At 42.7% G+C, this 18,351-nt stretch overlaps 1 long non-coding RNA gene across 1 annotated transcript in view; it reads right to left on the bottom strand.

The window, feature by feature from the left end:
* The window catches only part of LOC138493129 (uncharacterized), a 364,623-nt gene that overhangs the window by 130,655 nt on the left and 215,617 nt on the right, over positions 1-18,351 (bottom strand). Inside the window, exon 2 of the long non-coding RNA XR_011276272.1 lies at positions 16,870-16,965. This is a non-coding gene — a long non-coding RNA (uncharacterized lncRNA). The remainder of the gene's footprint in view (positions 1-16,869; positions 16,966-18,351) is intronic.

Raw genomic sequence — 18,351 nt, 5'->3', positions numbered from 1 at the left:
CGAAGAAAACTTGAAAGATACAACTGAAATAATTCAAGAGACACAAGAAACTGGTCAATTTGAGCTCCTAGATCCTGCTACAATAGCAAACACTTTAGACCATTATACAATTCACCCATTGCACTCTCATGACACCATAGAAGATGCACTGGAAACGTACCAAATGCGTCAAACAAAAGGATCACCAATCAGCATATGGGAAAAAAGTATAGAAGCACGTGCTTTTCCTCTACTCTTTCCTACTGGCAAAGGAGGAAGATACGATGATAGACCTGTTCAAATATCAGCATCAGAATATCGCTCATTACGAATGTATTCTGAAAATCCCAGATTTTGACAAAATGTGGAATACATATTCCACCTACTCTTTGAAAGTGAACTAGCAACTTTATGTTACGGAGTTGCACACATATTAAAATCAGGATCACACTTTCAAAATATGACAGCCACACAATTATTACAAAAAGTTCAACAAAAAGATGAGGTTTTACAGGCAAATCTTACAAATCTATTAGCAAATATGCGAGGTACTAAAGAGTACTGTTTTCGACGCCATGGAGATGTACGTTGTATGATCAGAAACCTTGGCCCACCCACTTGGTTTGTTACATTAAGTTGCGCAGAATATGCATGGGAACATTTACATGCTTTCCTACACATATCAAACGAAAACAAAACAAACATAGATATACTAACACCTGGAGAACTTTGTTCTCAGGATCCTGTTAATGTTTCTAGATATTTTCACCATCGCTTCATTGCTATGCTACATTTTATTTGTAATAAAACTGTTCCTCCCCTTGGAGAAGTGCAACACTTCTTTTGGAGAAAAGAATACCAAGCCAGAGGAGCGCCACATGTCCACATGCTTTTATGGATTAAAGATGCTCCTAAATTTGGTCAAGACAGTGATGCCACTGTTTTACAGTTTATTGAAAAATATGTCACTTGTGAAATTCCGTCAGAATCCACAAATAGTGATCTTCATGCAAAAATCTTACAATTCCAAAGACACAAATGTGGCAAATATTGTCGTCGCAAATACAAAAACAAAGGGAAATACTACACCAAATGCCGATTTGGTTTCCCTAGACCAGTTACAAATACAGGTCAAGTGAACAACCTCATGTCTTCAGTTAGACATAGGGCCTCATTACACGGTAGGCGGTGAGCCATGGCGCTATTAGCGCCATGGCTCATGCCGGTAAAATACCGGCACCGCCTTGGCGGAAAGGGGATTTACCGCCCCATTCCAAGGTTGGAGGGGCGGTAAATCCCCTTTCCGCCATTGCCCTTCCCCATTCCCATTTCTGCCCCATAGGGCTCTATGGGACTGGGGAAGGCGCTAATTACGCCACCGCAATTTTGCGGTGCCGTAATTAGCTCCGAGGTCCCTTAGCGGGTTGGATTTTAACGCCTGCAAGAAGCAGGCGTTAAATCCTCCAACCCGCAAAGGGACCTCGTAGTACGGCGGTAAGGGTTAACGGTCACCGTTGCCATTAACGGTGACCGTTAGCCCTTACCGCCGTCCATGTAATGAGGCCCATAGTGTTAAAGGTAAGTCACCTAAAAATACATATTGCATAAAAAGAAAAGAAGAAGAAAAATATATCAATGATTACAATGCAATCATTGCCCACTTGTGGAATGCAAACATAGATGTGCAGTACATTGCAGACACTTCTACTGCAGTTGCACGATATGTCACAGCATACTTAACCAAATCAGAAAAGACAGAGCTCCAAGACCTCTGGAATGACCTGTCATCAGATAAAACAGTGTCTCAGAAATTATACAGCTTGGGCATAAAAATGCTGTCTCATAGAGAATGTGGATCCTATGAAGCAGCTGATCGATTAACTGGTACTGCATTGTATGGTAAATCTGCAAATATAGTATGGCTAAGTCTTGGTCCAGCTAAATCTAGAAAAAGAGTTCTAAAATCATACGAAGATATAGAAACAATAGCCAAATATGATCCCAACAGCCAAGACATTTTAAAAAACAATTTATTGGACACATACTACCCAAACAGGAGTACCACTTTGGAAACCATGTGTCTATACCACATAGTCCAAAACTACACATAAAAAAATAATATAAAACCTGATGAGCAAAACCGTAAAAACAAAATGACAAACTGTGATGGCAGCTTAGTAAAACTCACCAAACCAAATTTAATTAATCATATCAAATTGTCATTAAAGACTCCTCAACATAAAGAAATATATTACATGTCCCTGCTACAACTCTTCAAACCATGGAGAAAAGAAGAAGAAATACTAGATACCTATGACTCATATGAAGACGCTTTCAAAGCCAATGAAAGCAGTATAACTGATGTAAACTTTGCACAGTACAAAACAATGTTGCACAATGAACAGCAACACGAAGAGGAACTCCAGGCCCAACTAGATAAGGACACTCCTGACAGTAATCAACCTTCTGTCACAGGAAGCCAAGAACCACTTGGAGAACCACTAATAACAAATGAGGCAGAATTAGCTATGATAGAAGTAGAAAACACCATGTGTCACTATGAAGATAAAGAAGACTTAACTACACTACAATCAAAACTAAACAAAGAGCAACGTAGCATTTTTCAAGAAATAACAAAAGAAATTGCACATGGTGTGCAACATGAAAACAAAGAATACACCTGCCAAAATTACAAACCTATACTATTGTATGTCAGTGGTGAAGCTGGTTCTGGCAAAACATTCCTAATCAAAATCATCAGTAAGTTCCTTCAACAATTGACAAACAACAAACTGTCAGCTGTTCTCACTGCCCCCACAGGTTTAGCTGCCTACAACATAGGTGGTGTCACTTTACACCGATTACTACTCCTGCCAGTAGAACACCAAAACAAGTTAGATTATTACAAACTTTCTGCAGAAGCTGCAATGGAAGTACGCAGAGTATTGAAACAAATGAAAATGCTACTAATAGATGAAGGGAGCATGGTGTCCAACCTAATGTTAGCTTTGATTCACCTCAGATTACAAGAAGTACTCAAAACAAACTATGAAGAGCTCTTTGCAGGAAAACCCATCATTGCTTTCGGAGATCTTCATCAATTGACACCTGTAAAAGGTGAGGCTATTTTAAAACATTAGGACACAAACTCTGCCGTAAAACTGTTGGCAGCATTGGAAATGTCAACCTTTGGTAACATTTCCAATACAGAGAATTAACAGAAAACATGCGCCAATCTGCAGATCTCACTTATGGCAACATCTTAAAAAGTATCAGAGTTCGTATACTTTCTAGAGAAGCAGAAGCAATATTGAAAACCCGGCACATTCATGCACTTTATGGTGATAATGCATGTGCTACAGATGTTATGGAACAATTAGCCCACAAAAATGCCAATTGTATGGCCTTAATGCCAACTCTTGCAAGCTGTTTCAAATTCAATGAAATAATGTTAAGCAAAGAAATGCAACCAATTATGGAAATTAGCGCCACAGACAAACTAGATGTACATGGAATGACACTACCCATGTGTGACCAATCCACAACAAGACTAAATAGTTTAGAAAAATCAATCTCAAACACAGCAGGCTTGGAAAAGATATTAATATTATCCTTAAATTGCAGAGTAATGCTTAAACGTAACCTTGACGTGGACCAAGGACTAGTTAATGGAGCACTGGGTACAGTTGTTGGCTTTCAAACATACCCACGTGACAACAAAATTCAGTTTGTCAATATTCCCTTTGACAAACTTTCAGAAGTAAAAAGAATACAACGCTGAACAGCTCGATTCCTTCTCTTCAAAGACATGTATGTACGCAGAGAACAATTTTCTCTAGCTCTTGCATACACAGTCACCATTCATAAATCACAAGGTCTTACTCTAGACAAAGCAATGATAGACATTGGTAACACAGTCTTTAAAGAAGGCATGAGCTTCGAGCACTGTCACGCCTACGCACAATTGACGGTCTATTTCTAATAAACTTTGATGCAAACGCTGATATTCCTTGCATTTTAGAATACAATAGACTTCGTTCACTATACACCCCCCATCTACAAACATATCCTGTTCCACAAAAAGGAAAATGTTCTAAAAGAAAACTAAATCAAACAGAAATGCAACAGGATGTCACTGCAAATCCTCCAAAGAGACTAAAAGAAACTCAAACTTCATCAAGTACCACAAGCAAAAAAGAATCAATTAGGGAAAGTAAACCAGGTACTTCTTTAAAGAAGGAAGACAAACTCCAAAAAAAGCAGTTAGATACAGAACTACCTGGACCCTTTAAATTCTCAAATATAGTTGGTGTAAGTTGCTACGCAAATGTAGCAATGAATATTCTATTTCAATTACCACCAATTGTTGACAACATTTACTTACACAGTACAGACCCATTGTGTTTGCAAATGTTAGTACTTCACAGAAATGCAGCAAACAATCCTGACAACACGTATAGTGTTTTTGGAATAAAACAACAATTGGACTACTGTGCTGGAATGGTGAAATTCACTATAAACTCACAGGAAGATCCACAAGAATTTCTAATGTACTTACTATTAGTACTGGAAAACAAAAACATACCTATAAATAAAATCTTCTAGATTTCATACATGTGGAAACATACATCCACTCTCTGCAACAATGTGACACAAGAACAAATCCCCAATGAGCGCTTTGTCTATATATCAATATCTAATTGTGAATCCGTTCCATTTCAGCAACTTGTACAAAATGCAAACCACGGTAGATTATGTTCTACCTGCAATTCGGATAATCGCTCCACATTACTAATACAAAAACATAGTAAATACGTAATACTAATGCTTCTTCGTTACAATGCAGATGGTACGAAAAACAACTGAAAGCTGACTGGATTCACACATGGTCAAATATCACTTGGTAGGAAAACCTTCACAACAATAGGTACAATCTACCACGCAGGAGCCACAACCAACTTAGGGCACTGCACTGCATATATGAAAAAAAAAATGTGGATGGTTTGAATGTAATGATAGTACCGTTACTCTAAAGCATAGATTACCAGCTAATCTTACAAACGCGTATTTAATGTTCTTAAAACCAAAATTTGATAACTGAACTGTACTTAAACCTTAAGTACAATTGTAGTAAAAAAATATAAACTGTCACAATATTTCAAAACCTATCTAACTGCCCAAAGATTCTACAACAACTAATCAGATAAATTAATACCACTCAAATAGAGCAAAAAATAGACAGTTAGAATATGCCAATTGGTATCTAACTGTCCCAAAATTTACAAATATGCAAACAGATAAATCAATACCACGAAAATATATCAAAACGTAAACAGTTAGAATACGCCTACTGGTATCTAACTGGGCCAAAATTTTACAATATCCAAACAAATACCTAATATCTTACTGCTCACAAAAACTGGAACAATCCAATGCATAAAGCATTAGGCAGAAAGAACAAGTAAACGCGGAAAACAAACAAATAAATCAACTGTAGCATAACAGAAAAAGGTTTTTTTTTTAATCCAACATGGATTTTTTTTCTCTCACAGACCCAATGATTTTAGCAACAAACACAGAAACTTTTCAAATTGCACAGTACTCTGGTTTGTAATCTATTAAATATGAGGGTCAATAAAAAGAAGGAAATGTTGATTGTACAATGTAATAAGTCATTATAAAATACTAATACTAACATGCTATTTTCTTTTATTACAGAAATGAACAACATGGACTCCCGTTACTAAACCAAATAGTACGTATAACAAGATAAATACAACCATCGCAGCATATCACACCCATACAAGCTTATAACATTGTTCCTTATAAATTAGTTTTTGACCCAAAGTTAAAAGCCACTATGGGTGTGATATGCTGCGGTGGTTGTGGCCAGGGCATACACTCTTGGGTGCCAACATTCTATACCCTGGCCACAACCACCGCAGCATATCACACCCATAGATACAAGCATTGCAACCATTTCTATGTCCGCGGACAGAGGGAAGGTCCTAGGACACATTCAACTTGCCAGAGGACAATACAAACAGCGTCCTCAGGACACCCCCATTTTCTTTATGTACGAACATTTCAGGACACCGCGATTGTTCTTAAAACATTTTCACCTTGCCAACGAACAATACAGACAACGTCTCCAGGACACCCCCTGCAAACATTCCAAGACCCCACGAGTGTTCTTAGAACACTTTCAAGTTGACACCGAATGCATTCTGTTTATTTACGAACATTCCAGAACAGCCATGTTGTCGCAGACAAATCGAACACAACAAAAGCGCCTAGCACATAAATAAAATACAACTTTGAACCTATCTCATACTGCCCCATCCTCCCCAAAGACTTCTACACACCAACACACTACTAAATACACATTTTGAACAAACTTTCACCGCGCTGTCCGCGGACGTCCGCAAATGCAAGATGGCGGCCCTGACAGAAAATCTGACGCGCATCACGCACCACGCCGCCCAATCAGCAGCACGTCGCATGTCCGCGGACATGACGCAAGCCGCTGGGCCAATAGGGGTGCTGTCTGCGGAGCGAACAGGGAAGTCCGTCCGCGAAGCAAACACAGATATCACTAATTTTTTTGCCTTACATTTTGGTCATTTTTTTAAAAACTACTGGACGGATTTGGTGTAAATCCGTCCAGCGGTTCAGACTGTAGCCGTGCGCAAAGTTTTTTCCCATTCAGTCTATGGGAAAAAACGAAAGTTTTGGGACCCTCCCTATAACTTTTCCCCCCCTGGACAAATCCTCACCAAAACTTGCAAAAGCATTCAGAGTGGGCCATATACTTTTTTTTTGCAAAGTTTGGTGAGGATTCGTCCAGGGGGAGCGAAGTTATAAGCCACCCAAAAAGTGCTCTTCCTATGGAAACACCAACTTAACCATAACTACATGGACGCTACCACGTCCATGTAATATATATATATATATATATATATATATATATACAAACCACCTTTATACCAAAAATGGCACAACTACAGTCTACGGATATAAAAATAATTACTAAATGTACATTCTCTTGATCACCCAATATCAAACCTCTGTGGTGGACAGTTGTTCAATCACAACGATTGCAATCATTTGATCTTAAAACACTGACTATAAAACAAATGCATTTGTGGGTTTCCTGTATCATTGTTGTAATTCAGACCTTACTATAAGTGCCATTTTGGTATATTCAGCTATGCTATATAGGGACGATGGCTTGTCAGCGCCAATTCATTGACACATAGGATCTGCCCAGGATATGATCGTATTTCCCAAGAGGAGCGGATTTAATCATTTTCTCCGCTCAAGCCTCTAGAAGGGGCAGCGTTAGATGGTCAGTTTAGTTTGGCTTCACTTGCCTGGAGAACAAGAATAGAGAAAGATTTTAGATAGTGGCAAAGATATCTTGGCCGGCACTGCTTTTCTTAAGGAAGGAAGGTATACGAGTTTGTTTAGAGGCTGAGGGAAGATACCGGTTTTTAAGAGACTATTCAGAGAGGTTGTTAAGGTTGGTAGAGGGTGAGAACATTGTCCTTTATATTCTTATCTGGACAGGTTCAACCTGTTCAGCAGAGGAATTCCTATTGTTAACCAGCAGCACAAGCTCTGAATGGCAAATACCAGTGAAAGTGGATAAAGAGGTTGGGAATAAGTAGCTCTGAAGATCCTTGTTGGGGTTGTGATTGGCAGATTGATAGCTTTAATCTCTTCGATGAATACACACACATGCTTGGGAGGCTACATTGGCGAAGGGCTCTCTGTGGGAGATCTAAGTACTTTCTATATCTGGAGCAATTCTACAGAAGGATTTGACGCTGATGTGATATGATATGGCATTTATAACGCGCGTATACACAAGTGTTTCAAGGCGTGACGAGGCAAGGGAGAGGGGAACAGAGGGAAGACCGAGACAACGATCTTACTAGGCCAGGTGACATTGAGATTGCGCAAGTGCAGGGGAAGGGGGAAGGGGAAAAGTGCAGGGGGAAAGGAAGTGGCGCAGTGCAGTACATAGGATAAACAGTATAATAAATAAGACAACAAAGAAAGACAATAAATAAATAAAAGGTGCGGCTAGCTGGCGGCAAGTGCAAGAGTAAGTGCAGACATCAGGTGTCAAGTACAGGTGGGGGCTGTAGGGATACAGAGGCAGTGCCCGAGTGCAACGGTTGCCAGGGGGGCAGTGTAGGTGTGCAACTGGCGGGGACGGGACCTGGGCCCGAGATAATAGGACAGCCAGGTAACCAGTGCAGTTTCAGTCAGAAGATCAGCAGGGGAGAGGAGGAGAGAAAGCAGAAGCAAAGAGAAAGGTCTTGAGGTGCTTCCGGAACCGGAGATGGTTCTCCTCAAGTTTCAGAAAGGCAGGGAGGCTGTTCCAGAGGGAGGCTCTAACAGAAGAAAGAGATCTACCACCAATTCATTGCTTGGAGAAGCGACTGACCCTGAAGGAGTTGGAGGCGGATGAGCGAAGAGCTTGAGAAGGAAGATATTTAGGAAGAGAGAGTTGAAGGTATTGAGGCCCCAGACCCCTGAAGACCTTGTGGATAATGCAGAGAGTTTTGAACGTAATCCTCAAAGCCACTGGGAGCCAGTGCAGAGATTTCTGTCCTGGAGAGATACGATCCCTGGGCTTGAGGCCAAGGCCGAGTCTCGCAGTCCTGTTTTGGATGAGTTGCAGAGGGCGGAGAGCAGAGGCAGGCAGATTTAGAAAGAGGCTGTTGCAGCCTAGAGAACCAGAGCTCTGGAGACAGTGAGCTTCTGGGGGAAGGAGAGGAAAGGAAGAATACCTCTGAGGAGGTGCAGCTGGTAGTGTGACTTCTTAGAGACATCAAAGATATGAAGAGAAGGAAAGTGTGGAGTCAAAGATGAACCCGAGGTTTTTAGTCTCACAGGTGGGAGCAGGAAGAGGGCCAAGGTAGGCCGGCCAGAGAGTGACAGGAAAGGAGGGAGCAGGTGTGCCGATGAGGAGAATCTTGGTCCTACTGGCATTAAGGCAGATATCATTGGCAGCATACCACTCCTGGATAGCAGACAGACAGTCAGACATGAGAGAAGGTGAGGAGGTGGCAGAGGGGAGCCTGAAAATGAGTGGCGTGTCATCCGGATAGCACTGAAAGTTGGAGCACAGAGCGGCAATGTGGTGGGCAAGAAGTGCCAGGTATGACAGAGTCATGAATAGAGGCTTTCTTCTGACAGCAGCATGGTAGCCTTTCTGGGGATGTACGCAGGCCCTTTTATCTTCAGGTTTATGGAATTTACGCTAGTGGCCTTTGAATGCTGTGTTCCTTCTGCTTAATGCTCCGACTCCAGAATCGAACTAGTTGACTAAGGAGGCGGGTAGGTGCGGGCGGCCTGCTTCATTATCTTCTGGACTGGGGTGGCGAGGAAGTCCAAGGTTCTTGTAAGTGCGGTAGAACATAAACCAGGGATTATAGAAAGTGACAGGGTAGGTGCAATGTAGATGGGGAATCGCCAGTTTGGGGACCACCATGCATCACTCGCTATCTGGGAGACTGATCCTTTTGATCAGCAACAAGCAAACAGCTTTGTCATGCATGTTCTATTCTTAAATCAGGACTGCTGATTGGCTTATCTTGCAAATGCAGAGTAATCGCTTATTCCAATACGCTTTGTTATTCTTCAAGCCATTTAAATATATGGCTTGTTACCATTGGAATCATGTTGCAGTTGCTTCCGAGGGGTTATGAATGATGCCCGCTTGCAGAGCATCCCTGGGGCAGGAGCACAGAGGACCTGTGATGCACAGCTCTCAACATGCCATTCTCCCTGGAGTCCTGGAGAGATAGACCACCTGCACTGGGAAGAGCTCCCTTAGTCCACTCTTCTCCATTGCACTGACCTCTACCGTATGGGCTTGACCACACATTCGAGTGAGGCTTGCAGATCGGTGGATTTGTCAGGTTCTGTTGGGTCCATGAGTCAAGGGCAACTGTACGTATTGAACAGGCTGGTTTAATGGGATTGGGCCCTAGGCCCTCTACAGGCCCCTGTATGTGCCAGGACTGGAGGCAACAGGCCAGTGGTAGGCAACCTATTGGCCTCCAGATATTATTGGCCTACAGCTCCCATGTCCTTCACCATTGACTATACTGGGTAGTGCTGGTGGGAGTTGTACGTCTAAACGCTTGGAGAAACAGGTTGCCCACCACTGCATTAGGACATTACAAACTGTAACCAGTGGAAGATTGCTTTGGAATTTAGAGTTCAGAGCAATGTCTTCATTAAGGAACATTTGATGACTGGCCATTTCCTGACTGTCGCACTAGGATACGTTGCAGCTCATTTTATTGAATTTCTTATGTCTGACCTCGTACGTTTGCCCCCAGGCGTAGCCAGGTCCCTGCCACTACATTTTCATCATTTGCATGGCTGAGTGCGCTGTACGCTACTTTTGCCCTGCACATTTGCACTCCACCGTGCAAATGATTCAACGCTGCCTGCAATGCTTTCATGCCTGGCTACTTTTGTATTTAATTGTGAACGTTGCTTACCATGAACGTATGGTAAGCAACATTCACAATTACAATCAAACGCTGCCCGACACGCGTGCATTTCAGACAGCGTTTAATTATAATTGTACATGCTGCCTAGCATGCGAGTATGGCAGGCCACATGTACAATGGATCACTATGCGGTCTTCATGCTTTACGCAGGTGCATAAAGCTGGCACAACCCATAGGGATCTCCAGCATTTGTGCTGGCATGAAAATAAATGCTGTAGAAAGTGCTGGATCATTTGTATGGCGGAGATGAAGGAAGGTGGGAGAAACGCAAGTTGTGTTCGCCCTTCATCTCTGCCATACATGTTAAGTTGGTTACAGCTAATACTGCCGGACCACGTAACCTTCATCTCAGTCTTCGCCGGACACCCCCTCAGGGATCCTGATCCATACGTTTCGAGAGATTTCACCGAAAAGAAATCGGTCGTAAAAAATAGACCGAAAAAAACAGACTGCATGCAACATCATATCATATAGTGTGGCATGTGGGCAGCTTTGCAGGAATAAAAAAAAAAGATACATTCCCCACTCCTCACTCCCCACTTACCCCCTCACTTACCTGTTACCTCACCACTTGGTCCACTTCTGCCCTGCGGTGTCAGATTTGCCCCCCACCTCCAATATCGAGGAAACGGGGAACACCCCTGCAACTCCTCAAGACCAATACCCACCAATCATGGGGACGGGGGACACCCCGGCAGCCCCTGCTCCACACATTCGGTCTGTATTAGTCAATTTGTTCGAATATATTCGGTCGAATGGTACAGGCCAAATTCATTCAAATGTACAATTCGGCCAAATATATTCAAACAAATATAGCGATGCATGCACTCTGTGCTAGAGCCATCTGCGGCCATTTGCTTCTAAATCACACTTATAAATTGGGCACTTCTTCAGACTCAAAGGCCAGAAAGTCATGCTTCTCTCAATCCTGGTTGACCACCACAGTGTGCATGTGGGACCTGCTTCACTGCTCTGCTGCTGCCCAGAGAACTAATGTGTGTTGGTGGTGGACAGCAGTTATCTAGATGGGCAGTGGTGTGTTATTTACGACAGGGGGTGGGATACAGAGTTTATTATTTAATTCGTATTGCAGCTCATAGAAGCCCAGGGCACCCAAGAAGACAGTGATAGTCCCACCACCAGTGAAGATACCCAAACTTCAGCAATCACAAATGTGTTACTTTTGTGTGAACTATTGGTACAAATGAACACTAAGTGGCTTCATTAATAGCTACATATAAATGGGCCACGTTCAAGGGCCTTCAAAGTGAGGGGCAGACCTCACATGGGAGGGTGAAGGGGCTGAATGCTCTTGCTTCCAAAGCCTCAGAGGTTGTGGCAGAGAACCAAACCTATGACCTTCCCCGAATAACCGTTATGGGCCCGATTCATGGAAAAGTGTGCATTTATCCCGAAAGGGCTGCGGACCGAGAATGACACTGCATGAGAATGTGCGCAGAATAAAAAATGTGGGCTCTACATATTCATGGAATTGTTTGAGCAAAGTAACCGTATACGCAAGTCGCGGCTGGAATGCCCCCTACACGCCCCAACGCAAAGCAAAAACAGCCATGACAGCCACTTTTGCATGCTTTCCAGGGCACAAATAGATACACCTTTCAAACAGTGCGTGGGGTGTCCCGCATGCAAGCCTGCATCTCAGGGACCCTGCGCCTACATATATACGATGTTTCAGTTAAAACTCGGAAATTCTGCGTGCAAACGCCCGTAAACTGTTCCTGCACTTCACTTCGGTTGGTGGATAGTATGAGGGCTTTGTGTGGCCATTTCCCCCGCCGAGAGGTTGCGCGGTCGCATCCATGAATACGTCCCTCGTAACGGCCACATTTTCCCTTGTTCTTCCTCATTTTTCGAGTTTTGCCTCCTTCCCTGACCTCTGTGCAAGCCACACTCTGCGTGGTGTCTCGTGCAAGCAAGGTACTCGGCCTCTCGCAGTGATGTGCCGATCCTACGAGAAGTCCCCACAAAGTACATAAAAGTGCAGCACGTTCCATTCCATGAATCGACAAACAGGATTTTTCACGAATTTTGGTGTGCAAAGTCCCTATTTTCAGTGCAGATAATTCCATGAACCGGGCCCCAAGTCTCCAAGGGCACCGTCAGGGCATTTCAACTATTTCAACTATGGGGCCTTCTTGACTTTGACAGAACTTACAACAGTAGAAGTGTCACTAGAACAATATAAATGGTTATGGGGGCCTGAGGCATGAATCGAGGAGAACTGGGGAATTCGTTTTGATTTGGCATGGGTTGCTTCAGTACCAATGTTTGCCAGACTATGCCTTATTCCCCCAGTGGCTGATGGCCCATTAGGGAGGAGGGGCTAATGCCCCTCCACCTTTCAGCCACCACTGCTAAAGAGACTGCTAAAGAGACAATATCCATGATTGACAGGCAAACTAACTTGGACTCCTTTACACATTACTGTTGTCTGTCGCCACTGTGGATGTGTACTGAGGCGGACTGGCTGAGCCATCCACAATTGCACATGTGCAGTGAAAGTTTGTCCCAGGCCTGTAAAGCAAACCTCCACACCACATTGCTGTATTAAGACCCTTCACGAAGGCAGGCACACTTTGCTAGGTCACTCCCCTTCCGGGTAGGGTTGGTATTCTAGACCTTCCCAGAAGAGCTGAGACCGATCACAGTGTGTCTCTGCTGCCTGAAGTCCAGGGGCCACCAATGTGTTTGCCATGCTGTCTATGGATGCAGAGGGCACCCCCAGAGGAGAGCTGGAGCAGGAGAGGACTTCTGATGATGCACACAGACAAACGTATATGTGAGAGCGGGCATGTGTTTGTGACAGCAGGTGTCCACAAACTTGTGGAACACTCGCGTCCCCTGCACACCCTATGTTGATTGTGAATACAAACAAAATATTTCTAATGTATATGATATAAGGTTCAGACACCTTATATCTGGTCACAATATCCAGTACATTTTAGATCTTGATTGCGTGTAAAAACCCAAAGGAAATGACCGCAGTACATTGAAATAAGGGTGGCTAAGTATCTAGGTGACTGAAGTCAGTCATAGCTTCTTTAATAAATCCTTTTCGAGAATACAGGAAGGGCAACAAAATTCAAATTACCTGAGTAAAATGCTTGTCTAGTTTGCTGTGTAAACTCAATCAAATTTTTAAATGAGTTAATTTTAGAATATCAAGCTGGTAGTCAAATTCAAACTATTTAGATCTAACGTGCCCTTTGATAAATTAAAAGGGAGGTAAAGCCTGCTAACTGGAAAGGTCCCAACTGTCATGTGTACCTATATGTCCTTTTTATATAAAGATCTACCCAGATGACTTTTTGTTTGAAAAATGTTCATTTGAAAATTATTTATATCATATACATTAGAAATATTTTGTTTGTATTCACAATCAACATAGGATGTGCAGGGGGCGGGAATGTTGCACAAGTTTGTGGACACCTGCTGTTTTCACATTGTTAGATACAACCTAGTGTCAGGGTTGGTTTTCTCCCCTGCACCCCACTAATTATCCTAAACCATTAATAGTAACCTGAAATAGGTGTGCTCTAGGCACTTTTAGGTATTAGCATGTGTTGGTGGCAGACAGTGTATGTATGTGAGAACGGGTCCATGTACATGAGACCTGGTGCATGTATATGAGTGAGTGCGGAGGCATGCATTGGAGAGCAGGTGCTATTAATTTAACAGTGGATGGGTGTATGCGAGATCGGGTGCACCTATCTGAATGTGGGTATGCATGCACTGTAGAGTGGGCTCATCTGTGTGTTTGTGTGAATGTTTGAGGATTGCTAAGAGGTATGCATCATAATTACAGAGCAATGTTGGCATCACGTTTAGCACCGGAAAGTGGGACATCATTAGAATATATTATCAAGACAATGTTGGCATATATTATGGGCACAGTCATTATGACTATGACTTACTTTGGTAATGCTGGAATGCACAGGGAACATGAAAATGATTTACTGTTGCAATGCTGGCATATAATGGGCGTTTGTTACCAGTATGAACATGTGTTTTACTGTAGCATGCTGGCATATATCAAGCACGGTTCTGTGTGAAAGTATTCCATGAGAAACTCCCCATATTATAATCAAAGAGATAAAATGATGAGGTAAAAAACGAATTTTGCATTCAAAGTAATGTAATTAATAATAATGAAGCATGTTCAAATAAAGAACGCAAACATATTTAAATAATCCTAAAACTTCAATTAAAAAGACATTTTCTGTGCATGGTATTATGTTTTAAGAAAGTGAATACATATATCCAATTTAAGCAGACAAGTTAAAATAGGCGGACAACCCGTAACCCCAGAACACCAATGCTGTACCTCAAACAACGAATTGCCAAAGAATATGGCATTAGTATACTGCTTGGGGGAACCCCTCTAACCCCCAAATATTCTGCCATTATGGCCACATTTTATGAAGTGACATTAGTCATCAATTTGTATTTAAGCTGTTTCCTGTCTCTTGGCTCATGCTAAGTAAACAGATGCCTCTACCCAGTTGCCAGTCTGTGATATATGTTCCTTACACCTTCACAAATGACAGAACTAAATGCTATAATTTTTACCTGCATGTTTCATGATTTTAAAACTGAACTGAAACAGTGTAAACTATGTCTTTACACCAGGAAATTTTTCCATTTCAGAGTTGCATTTTTGTTCAATTGAACATTATATTACATTTCTTTTAATGTGTGATTCTAACTGTATACAATTGGGCACGGCCAGATTGAATGTGTGTTCTTACAGTGGCATATTATCATATATTGGGTGCATGCAAAAATATAAATGTATTCTTGCAATGGCATGTTGGCACATATTGGGCAGAGGCAGCATAAATGGGTTTTTACAGAGGCAATGATGGCATATTGTGGGCCAAACCTATAGTAATGTGCTCATGTGGTGGTGTGGGGGCATATATTGGGCACAGCCAGCATGAAGAGAAATTGCAGTGGCATGCTAGTAGGTATTTGGCAGGGCCAGCAGGAAGTGTGACTACATTGGCAAGCTTCCATTTGTTAGCCACACCTAGTATGGAAATGCTTTCTTGCAGTGACACACTGGTATATATTAAGCACAGCCATGTTGAATGATTGTTACACTGGTTTTCTCTTGCACACTGGGCAGCTAGCATGAATGATTTCTTACAATGGCCTGTTAGCAATACATTGTTGGGTTTTGGCGGAGTTAAAGTGTTTAATGGGCAATGATGGAATATACTGTTGAGGCAAGCCTTCTGGTTTTTCTTTGGATGCAGGCAGCCTGAAAATACGTTCCCAAATCTTCCCTTTTGCTGTGGGTATAGTGCACTGACAATGGTGGATTGTTCCATTTCTTTCCTACAGAACCAATTATAAATTGCATGTCTTCCCTTACCCTCTTTTCCGAAAATGGTGCCGTAAAATGCACGATGATTTTAACCTATCATTATCATATTTTTTTAAATGATCGGGGAACACTCTGCAAACCCCACCTTAATAGTTCTGCCACACTTGCGTTTGTAGAGAATGATAAACATGTTTCTTGATAATGTGCACGCCTCATGCATCCTGCATTGCTATGTCCAGCAGGATCGGATTGTCCCCTCGGCCTTTCGGCACGTGGCCGTGCCGACATCATCCCGGAGGCATGGGGGCTGGTTTCTGGCTATGCCTGGGCCGGTTTGGAAAAAAAAAATTGAACAAAAACATTTCCTTTTTCAATTTCTTTTTGTTTTTTTCAAAAAGCCTTTCATCCTTCTTAGGTCGATAAATGAGTACCAACACAGGTTGGGTGATATTGTATGCATATTTGTTCTATAAAAAAGAGCTTAAGCGTGAGTACTATACAATAACATATTATCATTTGGCTTTGGGCGTCTGCTTGGATTCCCAGTAATTTAGTGTACTTAGAAACAGTGCTATTTGATGCCACTTCCTGTTTTATGAAGGGGTGAAAGGTCGTGTTTCATCGCGTACCGGGATGTCACTTTGGGGTGGGGTCAAATGACATCACTTCCAGTGATGTCATCAGAGGTCAAGGGTCATGAGGCGAGGGTTTGGCCACTTTTTTGAGGCGATGGGTGGGCCACTTTTTTTGGGTGACTGGGTCTATTTCTTGTTCCAGTCCGACCCTGATGTCCAGGATTTTGGGACAGAATCAAGACACAAGCTGAGGCTGTGGCTATTCACGCGCTCACACTTCGTAGCATAACTGCTCCCACCCAAGCGCTCTGAAAGTGCCATCGAGTTAAGGGTGTACCGCAATGGGAAAATATATTCTTTTGGCAAATGTGTATGGGACCTGTTTACTGTGAAAGACAAGTTGAATGAAAGTACATATTTTGCTCACCGAAATGTTGACTTCCCAGGATATCACTCCCAAATAGGCGCGTTTTTCTTTTAGGACTCGAGCCCTGGGTCACATGCCTGGCAGGACAGAAAAATCCTGTTAAAAAAAAACGGAAAGGCAATCATTTTTTCACCCAATTAAGGTTATTGGGCCGTAGCATTAACTGATAAAAAGACACGGCAGGAAGTTTGAATGTGGAGTTTCTATTTATTAATACCCTCAGTGCTTTCAATGGGCCGGTCCAAACCGGTTCCGGGCTCTCCTTTTTTTTGTCAACATTGAGTGCCAGGATTTCTCCAGCTTCGCAACTTAATTCGTGGGAATCTTTGCTCGCTCGCTATTCCCTCACTCCCACCGTCCGTGTTGCATCCTATCCTTCCGGCCCACCCTGCAGACAGCCGAAACCCCCATGTCTGACGACCTCGCGCCATCAAACAGGAGGCCCCTGCCCAGACCCCCTGCCATGCCCCTTTGTGCTCTTCACCTCTTACTTCCTTATGGCCCCTCCTCGACAGATAATGCGTGTCCTAAAAGCTGGAAGCCGCACAGCTGGAGCTCTACCCAAAAATCCTTCCACATGTAGCTTGGGGCTGGTGATTTAGCGCCTAGAAACACTCGTGCACAGGAGAGTTATAAATGACATATTTCATATCATATCATATTCCGATGACCAGCACTGCACACGCACTAAATAAATAGGTGTGTGGTTTTGGTATGGTGGCTCTGGGCCCATTAGGATCAGTTGGTTTTTGTAAGGGCTTTGCAGTAATGTGTTGGTCCCCGGCCTTAAACCTTTTTATCTGCGGCCTGGTCTTAATACTCATCACATGATTTGGCGATTTTCAAACACATGAATTCCAAGCACTTTTAAGCGCGTTAACCTACTTCCATAGGCACCTCTTGTCCTAAACAGAAGATGCAGGGCCCTTTTTAATCATGCATGCTTGAGCCCGGGTAGGTCTTTTTTTGGTCTTTGAACTGATTTGAACTGATTCACAGTGTATGTTGTAAAAGAAACATCCTGCTGTTGGGTTTGTGAGTGAAACCAGGCCTTCTATTGAAACCGAGAGGGCGATAATTGTATGCCCAGAAGGGCGTGTGCGCATTTGCTCAGATGTAAAAGCAGTGCACGTTTCAAACAATTATTAGGTTCTTAAACTTGACCTAAAATTGGTTTATGTGCTTTTTTGGGTTTGTTTGTAACTGTGCTAGTGCTCGCTACCCACCACACCGAATGCGTTAGTAAAGAATTCTAATCAGGATTGAGTTTGCCAGAGGTTACAGGTCAACTGAGTGCTCTGCAACGCCCAGATTACTTACCGATAATCGGCATTACTCTTAGTCCTGCTCTTCCTCGTCCCAATACTTCCATTACTCTACGAAAGACCAGCCTTATTCAAACAAAAGTCAACATTTTGATGAAGGCCCCACCATTTGCTCCCCTTTCCCTTAAACTGGGTAGCATCCAACATCACATCCTAC

This window comes from Ambystoma mexicanum, chromosome 10, assembly GCF_040938575.1.
Source record: "Ambystoma mexicanum isolate Mex_15411 chromosome 10, UKY_AmexF1_1, whole genome shotgun sequence".
Taxonomy (NCBI): Eukaryota; Metazoa; Chordata; class Amphibia; order Caudata; family Ambystomatidae; genus Ambystoma; species Ambystoma mexicanum.
Note: the sequence above shows the minus strand (reverse complement) of the source record. Positions and strands in the feature narration are given on the sequence as shown.